The 19,088-nt window shown below is 45.1% G+C and overlaps 1 protein-coding gene across 1 annotated transcript in view; it reads right to left on the reverse strand.

Annotated features, from left to right (window-relative positions):
- Positions 1 to 19,088, reverse strand: part of LOC119386951 (calcitonin gene-related peptide type 1 receptor) — a 123,420-nt gene that overhangs the window by 26,375 nt on the left and 77,957 nt on the right. The window contains exon 2 of the mRNA XM_037654246.2: positions 17,041 to 17,244. The gene's annotated coding sequence lies outside the window, so the exon portion shown is untranslated. The remainder of the gene's footprint in view (positions 1 to 17,040; positions 17,245 to 19,088) is intronic.

Here is a 19,088-nt window from a genome sequence, read left to right on the forward strand (position 1 = left end):
GCATTTCGATGGAGGCGAAATGCTAGAAGCTCGTGTACTGTGCGATGTTAGTGCTCTTTAAAGAACATCGAATGGTCAAAACTTCTGGAGCTCTCCACTATGGCCTGCCTCATAATCATATCGTGATTTCGGCACGTTCAACCCCATATATTTTTAAACTTTCGTGTAACTGCTCTGTCACAAAATACAAGGTTACCATCAGACATGTACGTAACGCGTTACATGTAATAGATTTCTGGTAATCGATTGCATTTTACTGTAATTTTGTAACGTTTCAAATGCATCCTTTATGGAGTAACGATCGAGCAATGCAATAACCCTTTCCTGTAATTGATTAAAATATTACAAAGTGATTACAAATTACAAAGCACGTCGCTTCCTTAAGAATTCAGAGTCATGCATCTAAGCGCTGCGCAATTATCATCTGGTGCGCAAATTGCTCGTACAGTGCAACAGCGCACTTCCCTGTATAGTGGGTCCGCGGAGACAGTCTTAATCCTTGTAGCGGATGTCTGCATAAGAAAATGCGATAAAAGCTTCGAGAGACAACTGCCGGTGAAACTGAACAAGGTATAGATGACGAAAAAAAAACAAGAACATAAATTATATAAATGTGGAACACCTATTTAAAGTATAGCATGGCATAAATCCACCGGTAAACTTAGTCATAAAATCGGTACCAGCGCGTACATACCAAATATTTTCGTGTAAAATTGCAAGCTCCGCTTTGAAATTTGGCATGGTATCGTGCACCGCTAAAATAACCTTTGACGAAAATTGTAGGTGCGTACGTGCAGATATCAATTTCTTGCCACCCGATTTAACGATTGTCCCGCTATTTATACCACGCCATATGTGTATGCATGTGCTACAGTAATAAATTGTGAAAAGTAGTGGGAAGCAATCGGTTACTCTGGAGTAACCTTTAGAGTACTTTCTTGGATGACTGGCATCCGTTCTAGAGCACCTTGACAGTAAACAAATGTCTGTTGAAACAATTCTTGCATGTTGTCAACAGACGACATCGCAGCTGAAGGCGACGAAGGCACTGCTGAGGTTTTTAAGAGAGACAAACTTGGACAAGCGGCTGTGACAGAAATGTCGCGTACCACGCAAGAGTGACCGACTGATTCTGTGTGTGCTACGTCATGTGCTATCTTTCTATCTTTCTCTCTCTCTTTCTACTCCATCTCTAAATCTCCCCCACCCTGTTCCCATGTGTAGGGTAGCAAACCGGTTTTCCTAAACTGGTTAACCTCCCTGCCTTTCCTTCTCTACTATTTCTTCTTCTTTTTGAAGCTGCAATTTCAATTGTAATCGGTTACGCTTTACAGTGAAGTAACTGTAATTGTAATCGGTTAATTTTTTTTCAGCAACGTGTACAATTCTGGCTATACCACTTACATGTGTTTAGTTCTGTCTACGACTGCGACATACGAGCAGCTCGCATGTCGCAGTCGCACAGCATAGGAATAAGAGTTGACAAATGATTTCTTAGCAGCGATTCTTGCTACGACGTGTTCGGCCTACGAACGAAGACAAGAGCGTGCTAGCCCTCTCACTGCAAATGGGTCTTGTATAACACAAGCAAATGCTATGTTTTATGATAATAAATAGAATATTTCGGCTGATCACGATCGTTATTTCAATTATACTGTATGAAGTGGCGTACTCGTATATACGTGACTCCCGCCTCAATTTCGACACACTCCGCCAACGACAGCTCGGCCGCTGTTTCTTGCTCTATGGCATCGTTATGCGAGCAGCGTTCTGAACAAAATTCGACGAGCTTTCTTGTCGCTGTTCTATTATTTTCTCGCAGTGCCTGCTCGTCCACTTATCGACGTGACTGATGTAGGCCTAAAACCATTACGCTTTGCTCATGGCCACTTTCGTGAGATCTTGTGAAGATCTTCCCTAAGTAGGACAAAGTGTTAAAAATGTCGCTAAATAGTATTCGAAAGTGCTTTCAGCACATGTGGGAGACACACTTTTGTGAAGGCCGGCAGTTTATCGCTGTCTTTGGGCGCTGAACTGCACGGACTTCAACGCGATCCGCTATGAGTGCGTTGCTGCCGTTTCTTAGGGAAACCGGACTGAATGACAGCTCACTGACTTTTTTTTGTGCGTTGCTTTTGGGCAGTGCTATTAGCGATGAGTCTATAGTATTATTACATAGTACAAGGGATAGATAGATAGATAGATAGATAGATAGATAGATAGATAGATAGATAGATAGATAGATAGATAGATAGATAGATAGATAGATAGATAGATAGATAGATAGATAGATAGATAGATAGATAGATAGATAGATAGATAGATAGATAGATAGATAGATAGATAGATAGATAGGCGAGCAGCTTAGCTGAAAGAGAAGCTTGTGGTTTGCTAACCTACACTAGAGGGACGTTGAAAGGGGAAATCAAGGCGGAATGAATAGATGGAGGCATTAAGCAGGTGTACGAAAAACTGGGAGGACACTTGCGCTTCGCTTTCAAGAGTAGAACAGGATAGCGTAATCGGACCGTGTTCGTATCGCTTTCCCAATCGATAGCGTGCCTTCGCTTCTCGGTGGACACCTAAATCTTGCCGCAAGGAAAGCCAAAGTGCGGACGGCCTCCGGCTCCAATATCCATGCTCGCGGCGCTACGAAACGCGGTCACACGGTGGGACGATGCAGTTTAAAATCGCGCCCGTGGGCCCTTTGCGCCAACCCCTGGGTGACAGTCAAGCCGCTGAAGAACCTTCGAGATGTGCGTACCACCAACGGTAAATGGCGTATATAAATAGCTCGCCGTTAGTATGCCAGATGTATGCGTAGTGGCCGAGTGGCTAAACGCATCGCGCCTCGGATACATGATCGAATTACAGGTTCGAATTTCCAGTCGCACTCGAATTGAAGTTTTTTTTATTACTTCTTTAATTGCATCTACCTCGAATTCTCGCTCACGGACAACGCTGTTTTTTTTCTCCCAACGAAAGACGCCTACACCGACACCGGGGTTTCTGCGAAACGAGCCCTTTAACGCAAGCGCGTTCAAGTGAGAATGAGGCGACCAACTGTAGAGTTATATCCTCTCTAATGGGCCACCTCCACGAAGCTTCAGTAATGCCTTGGTCGACTTCTGGTTAGACAATTTTTGCCGTCGGCCTTTCACGATAGTAAGCTTCGGAAGCGGCTTGTCTTCAAGACCAGACAACACGGTTGCGAGCAACAGCCTGTCGTGGAGAGCGGCAAAGAACACGTCGATAGTCTCCTCGCTACCGCAGCGAACACAAGCAGCGCTATGTCCGACCCCGATATGGATGGCAGATAGTTTTGTAAAAAAACGACACCAATTGCCATGGTCGGCGTAGTGCTCCTGCCTTGAGGCGAGAGCTCCGATGGAAGACGATGTTAAAGAAAGGGGTCCAGCTATAACAGAAGAAAATTGTTGTGTAAAGAGTGATACAACGAAAACTATAGCTTTGATGCCATAAGAAATAGAGAAATATTTGTGAAGTAGGAATCAGGCAGCATGTACCTGTCGTTTTTAAGGAAAATGTTAATTTGGACATCGATGCTGCATTCTTACGTCCAAACGAGGTGCTCTGACCGGAGCTCTACGTTTTGGGCATCTGTTTAATCGGTTGCTACAAATTATTCAGCGACGCTCCGGGAAAGTGCTGAGGCGCAATAGTACGAGCACATTACGAAGGTTTTTTCAGCTGAACATGCTCCGAACTTTCTGTGTGCTATTGCTCAAATTCATGGCAGTCTTTGCTGACGACATTACGCAAGCGCCTGCACGTGTTTCCGCGTCTGTTCAATAATGTACGTGACCATCATCTGCTAAACGTGAACGTATAGAGAGGCAAGCATTGCGTTGGCACGTGTGTTTTATATGCTGCCAAGCAGGAGGGGTGGGTGGAGGTCGTGCAGCTAAACATAGATTCAATGAATCTGACTTTACAACTTTATTAATACGAAGTGAATGCAACCCCCTTGATGCTTTTACTTGACGATCTGCCGAATACGTTGAAAACATGTTAAGAACGATGCGAATTGATGTTCGCACCAAAACTTCTTATTTTGTTAAGATGTGAGCGTGTGTCGCCTATTCTTTTTATTTTTTTTTCCTGCAAGGGGCTCTATACGCAGTAAAGAAAATTTGCCGATTGTGCGACGGAACGGTAGGCACGCTTGATATAGAATCGCTATTCTCAAATGAGCACAACAGGTCGATTGTAAAACGTGGCGACCATGGCGTGTTTCGGGCTAACGAAATCGAATCCGAGGCTTGTAGTATATTAAAAAGTACAGCTTTTCGAGATTTGTGGCCCTTAGACAGGGATAACGGTCTCGTTCGGCGTGAGTTCCGACACCATTTATAGGTACTATTCACGTGACGCTGTTTTTGCGGTAGCAGTGAAAGGGCACCGGCTGCACTGGAAACACGTGCGGCCGGTGCCGGCTTGTAGAACCTCTGCTGACGTTCCCGAACTGTTCCCGATTCGTTAACTTCGATAGATCGGCTTGCTTTATCATTAAGCACGCGATATGAAATGCCCTAAAAGGGCCTGATTCTATTGCGACCAAGCGAGGTGGTTCTTCAGCATGATAGAGCGAGTATGCCAGGGTCGTAGCCAGGCATATTTTTTAGGAGGGAGGGAGCGGAGGGTGATTCAGTCACCTTTTATACATGTGCGCTATACGCACCTGCAAAAGTGAATAAATTCCATGGCCGGTTTGCCTCCCCCCGCTCCCCACCCAACAACTCGTCCCTTGCCCCGTCGACACCAACAGAAAAGAGAGAAAGCCCTTTAATGAAAAAGAGAGAATTCTGCCGGCGTATATAAAGGCGCCTACATGCTACACTGTATAGGAGAGGGGATTGAGGACCGAAACAAGGAGGAGGGCAGGAAAAGAGAAGGAAAAAAAAAGATATTATGATTGTGGTATGTACATGTCACTACGTAATGGTGCTGATGTAAATTACGCTACAGTTTATCAATTCGGGTAATGTCCTCAAGGAATCTGAACAGAAATGGTAAAATCTGACGTTGCTGAGAAGGAGAAGACGTAGGTACAAGTATTTTTCCGAGATCTAGCGGTGCTTGGGAGGTTGAGCATATTCTACTTTGGGGACAAGTTAGTATGCGATGAACTCAGATGCTGATGTGAACGACACAGCATCGTCAAAGTGCAGCGGGATCGATCGGCTTGCGCACGCCAGCGACGAAACTGCTTGCGGGATGGCGCTTGTGCCGACGTTTCTCAATATTTATTTCGTCACGCGTCATAAAATGAAGGCGAACGTATTCCTGAAGCGCACCTAACTGACGAACACCATCGTTCAAGAATGCCTCGGATGACATTGCGCTTTGAAAAAAATACTAGGGGTGTTTAATGGATACTTTCTCAACCATTTCTCAATGCACTCTTCAACCTGAACTGGCTGCCGCCCGCACCGTGCGCTAATAAGCCAGACGGTGATCAAGAAATCCGATCTCGATTGAGCTGTATCGTGATCGGAAGTGTGCAATGGGAAATCAGTATAACTGAATTGGCTTGTCACTCGTATACAGTGGGGCCGGATGGAAGTGCCAACGCGTAGCGAAACAAAACGCCGCGCGTCCGCGGGAATGTGATCCTGACAAGGACAACGAATGCAATTCATCGCGACGCTTCATTAGCGCCAAGGCACCTCTCAACACGAACACCACTTGGCGCGAATGAAAATGTAACTTCGCGATTTCGTGCTCTCGCGACACATTTTATTTCATCCGCACGTAGAACAATTAGCCATGGTTAGTACGCATGCGATGACAGATAGACGAAATAGCTGCGCGAGCAATGTACATCTAGCGCACAAGTAAAACCAAACCACCAATGATATGGCATTACCGGCAATTGGAATGGGTGCTTCAATGAGCATTGTAGTAAGCGGAGAATAAACGAGAACGCACGAGAAAAAGAATATTATGAAGGACATTTTTAAACGCCGTAGCCTAACCTTGCGCTGTAATCTTAGTGCAGAAAAAGACGCACTACGTAAGAACGAAAGCAATACACATTACGGTAATCTACTGCATAAAAAGTTGAAGCAACGTATTGTTTGGCAAAGCACGTAATAATAGTTTGTCTGAAAACTTTTGCCTGTACCCAATAATTGGGAAACTGTAACACTTGGATTATTTAAAGCCTATAGTGCAGGAACATAGACTGCTTCTGGCTACAGGTAGAGCAAATGGGTGAGCGAAAAACGTCGCCGAATGTTCTTCTCGCCAACCTTTCGTTCAGCACACCTTCATGTTTTTTTCTTGTCGAAAACTTCGGCCGACTTCCTGTGTTTGCTTATTCATGACAGATACGTCTATATGCCCCTTTCTTTCTCTCTGTCTCTCTTTTTCCTTATGAGAACTAGAGTTTGTCTTTGAAGTGTCCCGGAACGCCCTTTCGGCGTAATATGCAAATATTCGTTCGGTGCGCACGAGTTCCACGCGAATCAATTAAAACTTCAAGCGAGTATTGGCGCTATAGCCGTTGCAGTGAGCTGAGTTCGATGTCCAGGGTCAACGTTCATTCTGCGTTTGGCACACGCTGTCACGCTCAGGTCATACAGGCAGTACGTCCCTCCATGTCCTGTGTCCCTGTATGTCCTTTGTCCCTGTATGTCCTTTGTCCCTGTATGTCCTGTACGCCCTTATTTGTCCCCGTGTTCCCTAAGCTCGACTTCGTTCAGTTAAGATGCGCCAACATGCTCACATCACCGCCCTCGTAGCATTCAAGTACGCTTCAAGCTGTTTAATATAGAGAGATCTAATAAAACCCAGATTGTCTTTACCCTATTATTTCTACGAGCACACATGTTTAAGGAAGAATGAGAAAAACAGAAGAATTAATATAATTGCTTGATGATAGGTAGATATACATAAATGTTTAATGGTAATCCGAAGTGTGCCTTCCTTGTCGCCTGCTTTGCTACTCCAGCTGTTGCATGATCACTATGGTACACGCAATAATCGCATGTGCACAGAGGTAACACGCACAGTCACACACACACATATATTCACAAAGGAATCATTAATATTGTTTCGTTACGATGTGTTGTCCATAAGAAAGCGAGCAGCACTTTTGCGTTGCGTAGCGCACAGGCGGTACTTCGCCACTGCACTAACGATAGGCAAGCATCCTGCATCTTAAAAGTAATAAGGAAGAAAGAACGCGAGCGCCGCGTTTATTGCAATTTTTCGCGCTTTGGTTAAATGCGCGTACCGTAAAAGGAAGAAAGATTGGAAGGTTTACTTGAATACGTGCACGGTTGCGCAATATTTTATCGCAAGTATTTATTTATGCTCATGTCACCACTGTACGGCTCAAGCACCTAATTGCTTTTCAAGTCGGCTCTTATCATTGACTAGAATGTTAAGAACGTGAAAGACCTATTCCAAGTTAAGTGCCGCAGTTGAAGGCAAAACGAAGCAGAATCTTTACGTACTCCAGTAATGAAGCTACGTTTTTTATAGTAAAATAACGCGTGTACCACTGCCTTAACACAGAAACGAAGTTATAACGTCGCGTGGTGGTGTTCCACAGTTCATGCAACCTACTGAATTTTCTCTGTGACGTAGCGGTATTTTGTAAATGCATTTACGAGTATTCTTTTTTGTTTTTTTTTTTCTTTTGTTATTTCCAAATACAGAACGGTCTATCTCTTTCATTCACGGTGTCTCGGTATGTAGACGGAACATACTTTGTAACGTGACGAGTGGGTGGGCTATTGCATATTCATGATAATAATATTAATTGTTCGGGTTTAACGTCCCAAAACCACGATATGATTATGAGGGACGCCGTAGTGGAAGGCTCCGGAAACTTCGACCACCTGGGGTTCTTTAACGTGCACATAAGTCTAAGTACACGGGCCTCAAGCATTTTCGCCTCCATCGAACATACAGCTGCCGCGACCGGAATTCGATCCCGCGACCTTCGGGTTAACGGTACAGCACCATAACCACTATACTACCGTGGCGGGTTATTGCGTATTCATAGAAAACTCACAGCGCAAATAGACGCTGGGCGAAGAAAACTTTACACGCACCACGCATACCACGAGCGCACGTTATGTGTTTATACGTTTTCAGTTACCGCTTCTTTGTATTTGCGTTTTTAAGACTTTTTTGATGAATGTACCGTTTTATTATTGCAATCAATGATGGCATTCTAAAACTTCGAAGATTGCGTCAACGCAAATATCTGCTGTTCAATATTAATACAACGCACTTTAGTAAAAGGGTAATACAATGAAAATTGCAATCTTAAGAGCTGTTCTCTTGGGTTTCGCGAAAATTAAATTCGACTCCTTCTTGTTTATCACTGTAGATGATCATTATTCTTTCTGCAATACGAAGGCTCGCATCTCTGCAAGAAACAGCACGTCAATGTGCAGGGTACATTTCAGTTCGCTTAATAATGTAATGCGTCGTCTGTAACGGGTTACCATCGGTAACTAATTATTTTTGTGATTTCGAAGGCTGGCAATGTGTGGTTTGAATATTGATGGTAGAGGCATTTGAAATTCTCCTTTTATGTTTTCAATGTGTTTCTACCAAAACTGATAAATGCTGAGGCAGTAGAAACATTTAATCACAATTTGCGGCTGAATTGGCGACATAAAGCTATTGAGTCAATGTGCTTTAACTTTGAAGAACGCATGTCGCCAAGTCATTTTGACGCGTGTCCGCATGCATCTTACCCGTTAATGTGCCATGTGCCGGTGCAAGGTGCTTAGAGAATTAATGTTTCTAAGTAATTTTTTTCAGAGATATACTTTAAAAATAAAAGGATAGAATGAAGTGTGCAGTAAATAACGAACACGCAATCCCATGAGCTACGTACGCATACGTTTAATCCAAATAAGGATTGTTGTGTCAAGGAAACGACGGTTTTTTGAAACCTACTAATATATAATAGCTAAACGTTGGTAGTGACAATGCAGAACCAGAAAGTGTCGCTACTGTGAGTTATGCATCCAACTTCTCACCGGGCGAAGTGATGTGCATGAAGAAAAGCCACCCTCTAATAATAACAGCATAACTGCGCGCACAGTATAGTTTGTCGTCCTGTCTCACCTCCATGGCCAGGCGGCCACTGACACACGTGACAACTTAAGAGATTCTACAATAATAACATGCGCTCGCAAATGGTTATTGAACAATGCATATACAACAACAACGACTTGGGGGCGTAGTCGCGTTAAAAGATATTATGTTTCTCTGCAGCCGTCGACGGCGCTCAAAAAAAGTGGGTGCACTACGGCGAATGGACATCTGTGGTAAAAGCGTACGGCTTCCAAACACACACGTGCGGTTCCCCAGTGAACGTTCGCCATCTTTCGCCCTCGCCCGCTTATTTCGCTCTTGCGTGTGGTAACATCGGGGCAATTCAAAACACGCCACGAATCGAGCATTATGAAAGTCGGCACCGAGAAACAGTGAGGATGAGTAGTCGCTATTTATCATAGTTCAATATTAAATAGCGGCTTGTCATACTCGCTGTCCAACGCGCACACTCAGAAAAAGTACAACAGACATAAAAAAGGAGATTTCCAGGCACTACTGTGCAATATAAGTGATCCGTATCTCGCCCTGTCGCAGGTTTCTCACGTTCTAGATAGCCGCAATTCTCAATAATAGATTAGAAACGCGAACCAGCGTCGCCTTCTACCTCAACGCTTTGTCTGTCACGTGTCTGAAACAAAGGAAAAGGAGGCGTGAGCGTCCGACGCATGTCATCACACGTGCAACAAGCGTTCGCGGCCAGGCTCAGGGTGACACGGGCGTGGAAGCGGGCCCGGAGTAACCTGCACGCTGAGATACCCGCATGCACCCTGTGTGCCATAAATAAGAAATTCCTCGGCCCACACACACGGCAGGGATAGAATAAACAAAGCGTGCGGCGTATGCGCTGCGTAATGGCTTCGAGGAGCGCATCAGAATAAATGTTTCACTGGTCGCGGGGACTCCTGATGGCTTGCTTGTATGTACATGTGGCGCGAACGTTAAAGCTGGCCTGCTGTGGACAGCGCGTCGTTCAGGTGCTGTCGGCACCTCCGCTAACGCCGGCCCCCTCCCCGTTGCCAGTCTATACCAAAGTGCATATACTAAGAATCCATGTGTACCGAGGCACCGCGCTGACTGGCGCGTGCTAAGACAAGGCGCTATATATCCGTGGAAGTTAGTGAAGATTCTTTTGTCCGTTCTGAAGCCATAAATGCTTTATGATGCTATTGTAATACTAGCGTCTGGACGAACGAGCCAAGACGAGGAGGCCGAAGTGGCACGGCTGAGCACTCTGAGCATGTGACCAGGCAGCGTGGCTTGCAAGCGTTCTGCAATGCACTAAAATTCACACACATACCTCAAGTCACCACATTATTCTTGATAGACGTGCCGGTAGGAGAGGTCGGCGTCATGTTGGATGTGCGCTGCTTATTCCCTCTTAGGCTTAGACTGTGTAGCGAAGGTTGTCTGGCTTCGAAGAAACAATGATGACTGTCAAGGATTTCTAGATGCTAGCAGAAATGCTGAAACGCGGCTATTCGCTCATGTAATGTCAAGTGGCGCGGACTGAAGTTGTTTTCATGGGACGCTATCACCTGCAGTTATAACTGCGCAGATATAGCATGCGCATGACCTTGTGCAGGCAAGCAGAGTTTTTTTCGCTTGCAGGTATTTGATGCCAACAACTGCGACACGTCATCTTTGAGCTCCGCGACATTGGTGCCGTGCTGTTCAGAGGAACTTATCGGATATGGTCGATGCCTGCATACCGTTGGGAGCGATGTGGATAACACTTGCACAGTATTATAACATTTCTGCTGGCGTTAGATGGAATTTAAATGTAATGAAACTAAGGTCATTCGAATAAAACTAACCTGCAGTGGTCAGAGCCCCGTGGCTTATGGGCAGTGTACAGCTTCGTTACATTAAATCAGAGCAAGTGCAGCATTAAGCCAACTCAAGTAGTTGAACATGCTAGCTGCATCAACCAAACTTGCTTTTCCTCGGTTGTTTGCGATTCTGTACAGAAACATCAAGGAAAAAATGTTACAAAGTGAGCAGACATCAATGTAGTGAGTTAGACAATAAATATACATATAATTTTCATCTGTTTTGTTTTCGATTGCGGTCTTAGGGACCATAGACAATGTGACTTTATAGCTCAAAAGCACATGAAATAGTGTAGACAGAAACGAAGAGAGCGCGCACTATTGACAATAGAAATTTAGCGCTCACCTTGATATCCCCAATCCTGATTTCATGTCGATTTGAGTGATGTGGCCACAGTTTTTGTAGTCCCTAAGACAGTGTGACTAAACTACCACAGCCATAGCTACTACTTCCTTTGATGATATGGGAATTTTTATAGTACGTTCGAAACTTGACGTATTAGGGACCGCGCTACGATACTCAAGCCTAACGAGTTTTCAAGTTCCGGCTTCCATTATACGCAGCATTTTTCCTTTATACGTGGCACCAGTGACCGATCTGATTAGATATGTCCTGTCTTCAGCGCAGAAACTATTTTAAATGCGAAGCTTTTCTTAGCGAACCCAAGGCACTTTGAGCGCTTCTATCTACGTAACTAACTATCCATCTATCCAGCCGCCTACGTCTGGGTGCTAACGTGATCACCTCCTTAACTTTGTGTAGACCAAAATTGGCATAGGTGGGTAAGAGTACTTGACGAATATGGCTGTCTGGTCATGTCATGAATAACATGTCAATCCTGTCGCGCACGTCGTTAAACCCTTTCCTCTAGACACTTGTGGCACATACCCGTTTACCACGGGCTGCGGTGTACGGGTTTGCGCCACAGGTGATAGACAGTTCATATCTGCCCAGGAACAGCGAGAACAGACATTGGCAGTTTAAATGCGAGAGCGTTAAGAAAAAGCCGACGAATGCTACGAAAAAAAGTTAGGATACCAGCAAGAATCGAACCCAAGCATTTTGCGTGGTAGTCAGGTATTCTTCCACAGAGCCACGCCATGTCTAGAAACTGCATTGGAAAAACACCTTATGCCGGCGTAATGTCGGTGCAACTTCAATTGTGGTTGCGGTGCTGGCTATCTCATATTATAACAAAGCAATGAACACTACCTATGTACTCCTACGATACAGACGTCATGTCAGGTTAACCTCTCTGGTTCCAGTGTTGGCTCCGCTTTTGTAGCAGTCTAATAAACATTACATTTGTGTTCCTATGATTCAGCAAGCTTTATTCAAACGTTGATCCACCCCGAATGAATACGCTAACGGAAGTTGCGTATCATATTCACATCATCGCACCGCTAAGTGCACCTTGTTTCAATAATACTGACGTAAGTTCTCTAACGTGAGTGCTGACGTTACGTCAGACCATAAGTTACCCTTTACACGGCAGTGTTGTCGACGTGCCTGGAAAGCCCACTATGTGCACACAACTACTACACTTACAAAAACACGTCGATCCGCCTCATAACGCTCCGCTCAAATCCAAAAAATGCCCCATAGAAGTACTCGCTGACTGCTTCGTATGAAACCGATTCCCACAAGGCGTGGTATTTGCCGTATTTTTTAAGCAAACTAGATTGTTGCCGACAAGTACACCATCATGTGAGCCTGTTATTCACGTATTCTTGTACAGAATGCACCATAGGATATATGCAATTCTGTGTCAAGAACACTTCAAAATTATCTGCTCTCTCACTGTTGCCAGTAGGTAAGTGGGCGTATTGTAGGTATCGAACGATTTCGCGATCTCGAGGAGGTTCTGCTTGACATATGTTGCCGATATTGAGTTCAATAAATAAAGTAAGTGTGCATGTGTTCCTCATCAAAACGCCTGAAAGGGTGTCTCGACTTTGTTCTTGTGGTCTAGACCGACGGTCACCAGGTTTTCAATCCTGCACGTAAGGTGGCACCCGGCATGCTACGTGCGCACTCTTTCAAACATTTAATGTATTCGAGATTTATTGCCGGATCCTAGAACCAGTCGACCGCTTCTGTATCATTATCTTTTCTTTTTTTTTTCTGCATCACCCAACCGCTTTCTGTAAAAAGTCAAGGCGACAAAACGTAGAACGATTTGTCAAGAGACCAGTTCCACGGTAGCACTGAAGCAAGACTCTTACGGGCGTTCCCGAAACTTCATAACTCACGAGAGCGCGCACGGTGAAATAGCTGAACTTTGTTGAAATCCTCGTTCCGCGTTGCTGTCAGGGAGCGTGCAACGCTACGCAGCATTCTGAACCTGTACCGCGGCGCCCGATACCTTCCTATAGTAACCATAGACGTGCTCAGGGTTCTGCATTAGGGAGAGCAAAAATTCACTGTAGACCCCCCCCCCCCCCCATCCTTTATCATCTGTCGGTCGAGTTCGAAAAAAAAAGTAAGCTTGACAGTGGATGCAAAAATGAAAATGAAGCGATGACGTGCTTCTGAACAGCCTTTCTCTGGCCCCCGGCTTTCCGCAGGTAAAGGAAAAGGATGCTTGGATTGCAACATGAAGGGTCCTCGGCCGCCCATATCTTTAAAAACATGCGGGGTCATAACCCTGAACTCTAAACGACGACGCCACAAGTTCAATTGATTAAAGGTATGGGGCAGACTTGGCGCCTCTTTTGGTCGATTTGTGGGCCGGCTGCCCCCTCTGTATAGCCTCCCCCCTCCCCTCCCCTTCTCGCACGCCTATGGTAACAACACATATATTTTTCAAAATTGGCTAGCGCTAAAATGGACAAGGACAGAGAAGGAACACTGATGTACAGGACAGGCGCTACTCGCAACTAGCGAGTAGGTTAGTTGCGAGTAGCGCCTGTCCTGTACATCAGTGTTCCTTCTCAGTCCTTGTCCATTTTCGCGCTAGCCAATTTTGAAGATTATGAACCAACTAGCCCAACAACGTATACTAACACTTATAGTTAATAGTTGCGCGTCCGCAACTATATACGCGTATGCACCGAGGAACAGCGTCCGTTTGTCGAGAAGTGCACTTTGTCCGAAACTTTGTACGCTTAGGGCAAAAATGCTTTCACGCCGTCTCGGTCCATGCACCGCAGCACTTCGAAAAAAGCACAGCAGGACAGAGCGGTAGCGGATGCTGCACGGAAGCTGACAACGCGAAATCTCCGAAACACTTATTGTGTACGTAGGGATGCGACAACGTAAACCGACAGTTGAGGACCGCATATAGACTTTCCGCAGCTCTCAGGCTTATATGTATTGATCGGCTAGACGGGAACTCCTCTTCGACGGAATGCTTAATGCAGCATTCCATTTGCGAAGAATTCTTGGTGACACGTCTGAGACGGCGGTGCTGCGATCAGGAACCCAGAAGCTTCAAGAGGGCTTGAAAGGGTTGACGCTTGGGCAAGTGTGTGTGGATTCATTTCTAAATGTTAACAGCGCATAGAAGGTTTGGAAAGGGACGGGACTTTGCCTCTGTTTGTCTCGTCCCTTTCCAAACCTTCTATGCTCTGTTAACATTTAGAAACGGATTCAGGAAGGCGCCACGATCGGTTGATAGCGGTGGAGCCATTGGCCTAGAATTATATTCACGCTTCCTACATTGTAATACAATAAGCTTTTCTGACGCATAATTTTCTGTGGAGAACGTAGAGGAAGCAGAGCAACGTAATCCTTTACTGTGCCGTTCTTGAACAATATGAAGTTTATACGGCAGCCGCTGGCTGTAGAAGGCTGCAATCCGGTCAAGGTTTGATTGCAAGATGTTGCGCACAGCCCCATCTTATTTCGTCATTCCATATCTTCTCAGTGCCAATGAAAGTTTTTAGAGGGGGCCACGTACAGAATTAATTATGCGGGGCCATACGCCAAGGCAAATATAGATACAGTAATTTTGGTTTCTTTTCTTCTTCGTTTTAAAAGTTGATGGAGTTTTGCAAAATACAATAATCCGAGTTGCTCGATTCAGGAATAAATGACAAGAAGCGGAACTACGAGGAAAAAAAAACGAAAAAAAAAACATGCGTGGTCAGTTCTTAGTGAATTTTAATCGAGGCAAGCCACGAAGATCTCTCCGGCGGCGAGGGTAATGAATCTGACACCCGAGCGATGCAGTGAAGGAGTAGTGCAGTCTAAAGATTTCAATTTGAAATCGGATCGGCGCCCCGCTTCTCAATAAAGGCCGCGGCAGCGACGTTCCGAAGTCAGATATGCATAATCCCAGCTTCACCCGAGAGAAGAATAAAACGGAAAAGTGAAAATCGCGAACCTGAAACTTTTCGGTGGCCCCAAAACACTAAGGAGCGTAAATAAAAAAGAACACGAAGGCTAGTGGGATATCATACGGGATTTTCTTTCCCACAACGGCAGAACTGTCTCTGCTCGAGTTTTAGATTACAATGTGCGGGGGGTCGATGCGGCATTGTTCGCTGAACCGCGGTGCGAAATCTCGACCATCCTTGGGTGGAGCTCAGAGAGAGAGAGAGAGAGGTTACCAGCAACCAGATAACTAAACGGAAAGTGCAGAGTCAGGGGACGGGGTACGGACCGGATCAACGGCCCGATAGCCTCAATGTTCTTGTCGTTGGGAAAACTCAATTTCCTACGGTGCGCTAACGCTCGCGAAAGGAGCGGCGCGCGGAATGGACGTCGGTGGAAAGAACGCTGGCTTATCGCCGCTGAAAGGAAAGGCGCGCGATTCCCTTCTCGGCCGTAGTGACGATGGACATAGAGGATCCTGGGGAGGAAGAGACGAGGAGGAGGGGAGAGGAGGGCGGAGGGAGGTATACATGCCTCCGAGAATGGAGCGGCTAAGGCCGAGCGGGCGAAAAAAATATACCGCGTCCATTTGCGCAGGTGTACGTATTTGAATTTCTTGGCGCTTCGATGCGTTTGACCAGCTGCTTACGCGGCTGCACCCCACCCCTACTGCGCGCCTCCTCGCTAACTGTCCAGCGTTCCTCTCTATTTACAGGCTTACGGACTCTCTGCTTACAGACTTCGTCGTAATATTCTATCGTATAGATGAGATAAACTGATACACAGTGCGTGTTAGATAACGAAAAGATAGCGCTTCATTTCCGACTAATATGTGCCGCGGAAACGAAATCCCTCCTTTGTTTCTCAGAGTCAAAATTTAGCGGAAAGGATTTCGGTAGAAGCGCGTGCGATGTCAGATTGAGGGATAAACTTCAAGGCGGAACGGATGGTTTAATTCGGCATTGAGGAGCTGAAAGCTACCAGGTATACCTAGTACATTGACGTTGGGTTGCCGCCGCAAACACCGCATTTACGTTTTGGCCCAATCAGAATTGTACGAATGTCCCCGTCCAACCTGCGATTGCATGGACTTTGGTGTACTTATTTTTTCCTCTTAGCAGAGATTGAGAAGAGAGAACTGTCAAGTATAAAGTGAGTTCTAAGAAAACTTCAGGCGCTCGTTCTCCTCAATAAACATTAAGGTCCCTGATGTTAGCTCAGATAACTTAAATGGCTTCGTTTTCTTTCTGAGCATTACTAAGCTTATGGTTTGGCCAAATGTTGTGTTATCTTATGCTTACTTGGTGCCACAAGGTGAAACAAGGCATGTCGACACAATCTGGCGTCCTTGCTCCGATAGTTTTTCTCTTTTTTTCTTGTTATTGGGGCATGCGAGGTCGAGGAGTGAATCACAGATGTCCACGTACATCTTTATCATCATATTTCTCTAATCATTTATGTCCAAATACTGAACAGTAAGCTGTTCAGTATTTCATGAAATTTTTCGTCACCTTTATGTTAAATCGATGACTGGACTGCACGGATGCTTCTGATGGGTAGCAAACGCTTTCATCCGAGCGCCTTCATAAGGACTACTTCTTCATTATTTTTCTGACCCTTTATTATTCTCTCATTAATTCGCCTCAGTTTTTGTCTCTCGAAGTGTACGGTATAACAAAGTCGGCGGCTACTCCTCGGCTAACCTGTACGCCTTCGCTCTCTAACGACAGCAGAACTATACGCCGCAATGGCACAAGGGGGACGCACGAAGCGAGCGTCACTTACCGTTGAAATGGTCTTGATTATGGAAAGCAGGCTTTCCGAAAGAACGTAGAGAGCCGCGGTCACTGACGGTCAGTTACGTGATGAGTCGCGACGTGGCACATTGGAGGCGAGCGCGAGGATGGCCTGGGGTGGCAGCGTGCATGACAGCTGTGGTCGCTAGTCCAAGGGACAAGCTCACCGACGCCCATGACCGACGAAGGCTTCCTGCGTGAAACGAACCGGCGGGTCTATGATAAGCACGCGCATTTGAGCTCATCATAAGTAACATCACCAACAGCATAAGCACCTTGCCTAGTCATTTTTTTTTTGTCCTTATGTTTTAAAGTGTTGTTATGGATGCAAACCGACTACCCGCCAAAGAATAGTGCTAAACTATCATGCCATCATCACCATAATCCTCATCATTATCATCACCACCACCAGTTTATTAATCTTCAACTTGTTATTTGACCTTGCTTGAACAAGCCATGTCAGATATTCGTACCTGACCTTGCTCAATCGTTTTATGCAGATTTCTCAATCGTTTAATAAAAGTTTCTACATGATAAATGTGCAATCGCATGTTCTAAAGCCAAAAAAAAAAAAGGTCAGGGAGGCGTACCACCTAGAAGTAGGTATATAAAGCAAAATCGTTACTCACCATTAACACACCGCATTTCGTTATAGTAAATGCATTGCGCAGAATATACGTGTACATTACGGGAAGAAACAAAAATAAATACAGGTAAATACAGGCTGTTTTAAAACTAGGAAAGCATATATGATAACACACACCTATTGAGCCGTACATTACCTAACAAGTGAAGTTTGAGACGTCCACAGAGCAAGTGCAATGTGTACATAGCCTTAAACCCGACGGCAAGATGTTCCAAAGCGATACATATCATGAAGATATATTTGCTTTTGTTTTGCGAGTATGCTTCTCTTTTTTTATCTCCGAATTGTCCCCTTGCCCCCTGCAATGCGCCCTCGTGGCGCCACAGCTAATTCTTTAAACAAACAAGAAAATCAACAAATATCATCATCGATGATGACACAATCATCAGAATCATCATTCAACAGCTTGCTTAAGAAGGTGCCCATCCGAGGCAACTCCAACAGTTGTCCTTATGTAGATATGAAAGCTAATGCCGCCATAGCCAGGGTTGCCACTGACTTTCGAGAAAATGTCGCCAAACGACGAGCAAAAAGTCGCCAAAAGTCGCCATTTTTTTACAAATTCCGCCAAAAAAGTCGCCATCCTAGATATGTGCGGCATACATAGTAATAAAACTTTCCACTCACGTATAGCGCCGTGGAATACAGTACCATACAAGACCCTTAAATTATATTGACGTTTCTCAATGCCAGTTGTATCGCCCGCTTCACCATGGGAGTACATGGTGCGGCTTCTCCGACTAGCCGCAAGATGTGCGTGGTGGGGCAAGGGTGAATGAATGAAGCGCTCATGATATCCTTCCATCCCTGTCGGCTCGTTTCAAAGGTAAAAGTGTGGTAAACCTTGGGCGAAAACCGTGAAAGCGCTGTTTGTAGACAGCTTTACGTACCTTTATATGAATTAAAATGATTAAAAGGTTCATTGACGGTAACACGACAGAATTCTTGCAGGAACCGATCATTAGTGAGACTTACACTTTTTAAGTGTGAAATGATATGATAAAGGATGCCACCGACCCTTTCTTATAGTCACTTATATCTATACGTGTCAATCCGATGCGTTAATAATGAACAGGTAGACAATGTAGAATGTTTATAGCAATTGTTTTCACTGCACACCGCTCACCGAGAACAGAGGAAAATGCCTCGATAAATAAGCTAAATTGGGGGTACTGCAACAGTGAATAAGTCGCCAAGCTATTCAGAACAGTTGGAGCTTTGGCGGAACAAATGGTCGGAACACGCGGCCAACCCGTCGTCTAGCCCCTTCAGAAGCTAAACTTTAGAGAATCTTAAAGCTCCTAAAGCTATATACTTATAGTCAAACACTGCCCCTTCGTGGTTTGCGGGGCAGTACGCCGACTTACATTTTGCTAAAATGTCGCTGGGGG

Source organism: Rhipicephalus sanguineus, chromosome 3 (genome assembly GCF_013339695.2).
Source record: "Rhipicephalus sanguineus isolate Rsan-2018 chromosome 3, BIME_Rsan_1.4, whole genome shotgun sequence".
NCBI lineage: Eukaryota > Metazoa > Arthropoda > Arachnida > Ixodida > Ixodidae > Rhipicephalus > Rhipicephalus sanguineus.